The sequence below is a fragment of the Lupinus angustifolius genome, chromosome LG09 (assembly GCF_001865875.1).
Source record: "Lupinus angustifolius cultivar Tanjil chromosome LG09, LupAngTanjil_v1.0, whole genome shotgun sequence".
NCBI lineage: Eukaryota > Viridiplantae > Streptophyta > Magnoliopsida > Fabales > Fabaceae > Lupinus > Lupinus angustifolius.
In genome coordinates this window covers 11,451,110-11,458,856 of record NC_032017.1, presented here as the reverse complement: position 1 = coordinate 11,458,856, position 7,747 = coordinate 11,451,110, and the positions used below count along the sequence as shown (strand labels likewise).

At 35.9% G+C, this 7,747-nt stretch overlaps 1 pseudogene; it reads left to right on the top strand.

The window, feature by feature from the left end:
- LOC109356256 lies at nt 407-4,216 on the top strand (annotated as a pseudogene).

Here is a 7,747-nt window from a genome sequence, read left to right as displayed (position 1 = left end):
TCCTCTGCAATAATGCCAAATAATCACCAGAATGGAAAATCAACCTATATACATTAATATTCTTCATTAATACCATTTTATTTTTTGTTTTAATTATGTTCGGTTTGGAATAGAAAAATGTCATAGAGAAGAACAATCTTAGTATTAGAATGATGTATCTTCAATTACTGATTTATCCTTAAATCAAATGACTGTAACTTAAATGTTATCTAATTACTTAAAAGAATTTACATCCCACTTTCAAATTACTAAAACACACATTCAAATATTTGCAAACACAAAAACAGCTTACAGATTTGTAAGATTATAGGTGAGCATGGTACGGTAAAGCTTGCTCTGAGTGAGAGTGACAATGGATTTGGAAAAAGAAGTATCAGATTTCGAAATGTGCAAATTACAGTCATAATCATCAAACCCTAATGGCGAACCTTTCGAGGGAATGGAATTCGATTCCGAACCATCCGCTCGAATCTTCTACAACTCCTACGCCCGCCGTGCCGGTTTCAGCATCCGCGCCCACAAATGCCAGCGTGCTCGCCGCGACGGCTCTCTCATCTGCCGCCAGATCGTTTGCTCCCGTGAGGGTTTCCGCCGCGAGATGAAGGATGGCCGCGGTCCCACACGGCAGCACAGTGTCACCAGAGTTGGCTGCAAGGCTCGAATGACAGTTAAGAAGATAAACCCTTCCGGAAAATGGTACATTACTAAACTTGTCAAGGAGCATAACCATGAGCTTGTTCCCCCTGACAAGGTCCACCACCTTCGATCGCATAGTAGAATCACGGGCCCCGCCCGCAGCCTAATTGATACTCTCCAGGCTGCTGGGATGGGAGCAGCCGAGATTATGGCGGTGTTGATCAAGGAGTCAGGGGGACCGGATAATGTTGGCTTTACTAAAGTTGATTGTCAGAATTATATGAGTAATAACAAGCAGAAGAGTCTTGGTAGTGGGGGTCAGTGTGTTTTCGACTATCTAAGGCAAATGCAGGATGAGAGTCCAGGGTTCTTTTGTTCGGTGCAGGACGGGGAATGTTTTCTGGGCTGGTGCTAATGCTAGAAAGAATTATAGCTGCTTTGGTGATACTGTTGTTTTTTATATGGCATACAGGTGGAATGATTATAGGGTTCCATTTGCTCCGTTTACTGGATTGAACCATCATGGGCAATCAGTGCTGTTTGGTTGCGCTTTGGTCTTAATGAATCGGAGACGTCGTTTCTTTGGCTGTTTCAGACTTTTCTTGAGGCCATGTCTGGAAAGCATCCGGTTTCGATCACAACTGACCATGATAGGATCATTCATTCTGCTGTTTTGGAAGTGCTTCCCAAGACTCGACACCGGTTCTGTAAATGGAATGTGATTAGGGAAGCAGAGGAGAGGTTGTCTGATGTGTATCATGTGAACTGTAATTTTGAAGCAGAGTTCTTGAGATGCATCAATGCAACAGAGACAACTGATGAGTTTGAGTCAAGCTGGAAGTCCATTCTTCAGAGATATGAATTTGTGGACAATGAATGGCTTCACACGATGTACAAGGCCCGTCACCAATGGGTGCCTGTGTATCTTCGGGATACTTTTTTTGGAGAAATTTCTTTAACCCAAGGGAGTGGTACTATTGATTCATACTTTGATGGCTATATAAATGCATCAACTAATGTCCAGGATCTGATTAAGCTGTATGAGAAAGCAATTGCAAGTAGACAAGAAAAAGAAATGAAGGCAGATTATGATACCCTGAACGCGGCACCTGTTTTAAATACTCCTTCTCCTATGGAAAAACAAGCAGCTAGCATTTATACAAGGAGGATATTCACAAAATTTCAAGAGGAATTGGTTGAGACCCTTGCATATGCTGCAACAGCCATTGATGATACAAGATCAGAAATTACGTATCGGGTAACAAAATTTGGGGAGGCCCATAAGGTACATTTGGTTAGGTTCAATGTTTTTGATAAGAAAGCTAGTTGCAGCTGCCAAATGTTTGAATTTGCAGGAATAATTTGTAGGCACATATTAGCAGTTTTCAGAGTCATCAATGTTCTAACTCTTCCATCTCATTACATCTTAAAACGGTGGACAAGAAATACTAAAAGTGAGTTATTGCTGGATGAACACACTCATGGATTGCAAAGTAAGCCTCTAGAGTCGTTTTCTGCTCGTTATGATAGTCTACGCCAAGAAGTTATGAAATATGTGGAAAAGGGGTCAGAATCAAAGCATACATTTAGTGTAGCAATGGATGCTCTACATGAGGCTTTAAAAAAGGTTACAGCTGCGAAAAAGCCTGGTCCTGGACTAGTGCAAAATGTTTCAGATAATGACACCCCTGAGATTCTGCCTTGCACTACAGTCAGTTTCTTTTTCTTTTAGAAGAAGATTTTTTGTTTCTTTCACTGTCATGCAATGAATATGTAGTTTTGTTCATCATACATATGTTTTACTTAGAGCTTGTTTCTTACACAGATCTAATAATTCATTATCACATACTTTATATGATCATTTTCTTAGACAGCCAGTATTGTACATCTAGAAATGCGCGAGTCACCTAACTGACCTTTAGATACTAGCAGGTTGTTGTGCATTAGATACAAGTACAATGTCCTCAAGAGGTAACTCAGTTGATAGAGCTACATGGCATAAAGTGCGAGCACCTAGGTTTAAACGCTGGCAGCTGCACAATTCCCCCCTCCGCCTTCTCATCAAAACTTTGCCTATAAAAAAAGAATACAAATGCGATCTGGAAAATGAATAGGGTAGTTCATGTACTAACAGTTCTTTTTCCCTTTTAAAAGAACTTTTTATGTTTCTTTCACTATCATGCAATCATTTTGTAGTTTTGTTCACAATACGTATGTTTTACTTGGAGCTTATACTCTATATGATCATTTTATTAGACAGCCAATAACTGCAGTTGTATAGAACTCCAATGGAAATCTAGAAATATGCGAGTCACCTGACTGACCTTCATATCAGTGCATGTTTGACATTAGATACAAGCACAACAATTATTGCAAACTCTGAAAGGGAGTTATAAGATGGTTAGGTGGTTAGGGTGGAGGGTTTAAGGAGTGGAGTGATAAGGAGATTGAGTGTTAAGATCCCACCGACATATTAGCATTTGCCTATAAAAAACATATTGAAAAATATGAAAAATGAATTGGTCATTTTGAACACAATTATAACCGTGGTAAGAAGTGTCATGAAACTTCACAATGGTTTGCATGGTTCCTGACTTGGTATGAAATAATGATCAGTTCACTGAACAGTGAAATAGGCAGAATATGACTCAGGATGGTTACACCTGTAGACTTACTTTTCTTTCTTTCATAAGTACTGTATTCATTTCATTAAATAAATGTTCAATAAAAGGAAATAATAACTGATTTTCTGTCCTAGTTCCCTGTATATATATATCTTCTATCAGTATGGGATTGTTTTGAACTTTTTTAATAGATCTGACTAAATACATTCTATATTTTATAGCTCCAAATTTCTTTCTAAAGACTGCTCACATCTTGTCAAAAATGATATTTAACATGCTCATGGAAATAAAAATAGTTTCTCTGTTTGTAGGATGAGGATAAGAAAATTCAGGAGCTTACCACTGAGTTAGAAGGTGCCACTCAGCGATGTGAAGCATATCGACAGAATCTGGTTGGTCTATTAAAAATTATGGAAGAGCAGAAGTTAAAAGTATCAGTTGAGGTTCACAATTTTAGACTTAATCTGCAGGCTGAATCTGTGAACCTAAATTGTAGCTGATAGAGTAGAAGGGAGTTGGGAAGTTGGATTTCTCTCTTAACCTCTGTTACTGCATACATGATGAAAGATGATATGGATATTTCCTGCATAGGAAATGGTGATGTAATGTGAATAATTCTTTGTAACCATTTAAGAGCTTGAATTGTATAGAAGATATAGGAGGTGAATTTGTGGGTAGAGGTGTGAAGTCAAGGTTCTTCTTCGAGCTGTTAATATTCTGATACAAATTTTGCAATCCTTTGCAGGAATCATCGCCCATGGATTTTTTTATTGGTACTGACTGTTGGAAAGCTAGTAATTTATTTTAACTGATACTTTGATGACATGGGCAGGACTTATGTTTAGGAAGAACAAGTTGGAACAGTTTTGATTTTTTATGCAGGAATCATTTATTGATGATCACCCATACTCTTTATACTGATACCATTTTGTTTTGGTACTATCAAATTCTGCCATTTTATTTCCATATTCATGGGAATCATAGAGGATGACCTTAATGCAATGATAGGGTTATCGTCTTGTGTCTTGTGATATAGAGGTCATATGTTGAAATCCTCTATATTCTTTTGCTCTGCCCTGATACAAAATTTGACCATCCTATTTGAGGATAGTGGTGGATCTTCAAGATTCAACCAGGTTAATTGTAGAGCCAATTTGTACCAAGGATTTACAACATCTTATTTGGGAAAAAAGATTTGTAGTTTTGTACAAAAGCCTCCTTTCTTGTTTATCTGCCCTTTACCCAAAAATGTTAAGCTTATTGTACAAATCGGTTGTAATAAAACTTTTTGTTTGAGATTTAAACTGCAAGTGATTTTAAAAAATAAAAATGAAAATAGAATGTGAAGTGATCAATCATTTCTGATTATGCTGATGTAAATAAGCATAATATTGAATGACGAATTTATGTTTAAACTATACAGCTGGAATAGAGTTTATTGGGTGATCAAAATTTGTTTTTATATTAGTTTACAGAATTGAGATTATAATGAGAGATCATAAACTGAAAAAAGAATCAACCTATCAAATTTGAACATGTTGTCTTCTACTTCTTTTTCTTGGTTTCTAAGCTTTTTCATAAGCTAACATTATTACATAAACAAGCTTAGTTTATGAAAAAATTTATAAACTAAAAGTAAGTAAAACCAATTCAAACATTTGGTTAGCGAGATTGAAGCTTAATAACAGCCTTTAATACAAGCCAACTAATCTTAACATGATTAAAGAATTACAGAACATTCCTTTTACCCAGTTCCAAACAATTGAGTGATAGCATGGAAAACAATCCCGGATAAAATCAAACTTCAGTGTTCAGTGTTTCTTTTCTTTCATAGCTGATTGTTAAATGTTAGAAGCACAAAAAAGAAATTCCAGCATGAGATTAACAAGCTCCTATGTTAATGGCAGGTGGCATTGCATACTGAATCAGAAGAACAAACTGATACAATGTATATTGAACTGCCCATAATGTATCTTGAATAGAGGCAAGAATATGTATCTTTGAAACGATAATGCCAATAATGAAGTGAGAGAAGGAATGGCTTCTGCAGTTGCAAACCGTTAAAAGGAATACATAGATACTTCTCAAAATTATCAGGAAAAGAGAACTAAAGAGAAATGCATGAAGTCAATTCAGCAGTGGCTCAGTGGTACACATGTTATCATCTTCATCAGGTACTCGATCTGGATTCCCTTTTCATATTGTGGTATGCAACTGTAAATGCAGTCTAACATTGCAATTTTAGTGGTTATCACAACACCATTACAGCTGCAGCAGTTGCGTGTTCATGCATTGTTTGCAATTGCGATAAACACAATAAATCTACAACTCCAAGCAGTTTAAAGAAAAATGAAATTTTGTATCCTAACAAGGAAGTTGAGTCTTGAATCACATGTTGTGGAGTTTCATTGCAAAACATAATCTTTAGGCTTGGTCTGCAAGTTGAGTTTCATAGAGAAAGAAGGAAAGTGAAGAATTTAAAACCATTTCATAACTATATTTTATTGTGCTCGAACCTTCTTATTCATTCATTCATTCATTTTTTAGTCCAACTCACAAACTAACCCATAGAGCATGAATAAAATATCTTTTATTTTCCTTCCTTAATAAATCTAACAATATTTAATTCATGATCAAGGATATGGAATAGAAATCTGTGTGTTTTTTATGGAATAGATCAAGGCTATAGAAGATCTTGGTTATATATTAGGGGGTAAAATTAATTCTTTAATGCAGAAAACATGTGATAAAAACCATAGCGCTCCAATAGTTGAGGGAGCAAACGATTTCATCAGATTATTTTTTCTCAGAAATAACTTTAAACGCTTCTTCATGTTAATTATACCTGCTACCTGCCATTCAATTAATCAAATCTTATGCTTCCATAACTCAGCCAATTGTGGTTTCCAAAACATAAGTCTTCTGATCAGTGGTTAAGAAGTATATGTGAAAAATGCACGAGGCTCCTTGTGATGTAAACTCATTGGGACCTATCATCATTGAAGACCCTTTACATGGTTTGGGAGGACTTATGACTCGAGCAAAGACCAAAAAGGCTCAAGAAGCACTTCGGCAACTTATATTTTCCATCATGAAGACAAGTACAAATGGGACCAAGTAAGATGAGAAGGCTTTAAATTGTATAAGCCTAATTGAAGAGCTTGAGGGAGGCCACGGTTTAGTGGAGGATCCACCTTCATCTCTTTAGTTATTACCACAAGTAGTTAGGACCCTAAATAAGTGGGAAGTTACCTTAAGCCACACTAGCTTGGGAATTTCAATTATCATGTCTATTTCATTTTAGCTTATATCTAGTTTATGTCTTTTAGATGTTTATGTCTTTAGATGCATTTGTCTTAATTAATGTTTATGATGTCTAGGATGGCACGGCCAAGTATGGGAGATAGCATAAAGAGGCAACTAGATAGAACAAGGGCAATTGGCATGAATCAAGGAAGCTAAATCTACCTAAAATCTACACTGCTAAAAACTAGGAGATTAAAGATAAGAGCCTAAAGCTACACTGCTATAATCTAGAAGGAGAAGATAGCAAGGAACAAACACATGGCCAAAGCTTGGAATCTCGGCCATAGGATCAACCAACCATCTTTCAAAGATCAAGATCAAAGGAAAATCAATCTAACCCTAAGAGAATTCGACCAAGGAGAAACAAACTCAAAACACCAAATCTCAAAGCCAACCGAATTGATCTAGTAAAGATTAGATTAGAAATTAGATAAGATTAGGTTGTTATCATCTCAATCTTTTTGTTTATGGCTGATTTGCCTAATATTAAAGTCTATATATGAATCGTGCATAATGATGAATAAAGTATGTTGAATTTTATTTTTGAATTTTCATTGTTAGTGAGTTTTCTCCTAACTTCTTAGCTGAGCCAAGGTACCCGTTCTTATCAAGAGTTCCTTTCTCTTGCGGCGAATTTCACAAGGCTTATCAAACAATTTTATTGTTTGTGGCCATACCACCTCAAATCCCCCAACCACATTCTTAAACACTTAATCCAAAAATCCATCATCAAAACTGTTAGCATCCATTCTTTCCATTCAAACCACAACCATCCATACATTCCATAACCTCACACATCATCAAATTCAATCCATTCCACAAGCAAATTCTTCAAGTACAAATATTTTACAAGTCCAACAGAATTACACAAAGTTCATTTAATCAATCAAAACAAATGACAACACAATACAAGTCAACAATCAATCAAAGAGGACTTTCACAAGAAACGATCTATCAACAATCCACAAAGAAGTTGTCATCATATTGCCTCATTCTAGTGGAGTTTGTGGAGAGTATATTTATATAATCTTACTCCCAATCTTACCTTCCTTGTAGCAAAAATTGCAGTTTTCAAGATTTGAACTCATTATCTTCTTCGTGCCATAAGACAACTAACTTTACTAGAATTAGAATAAGAATATTAATAAAAAATAATTAGTATATGATTATTATTGTTATAT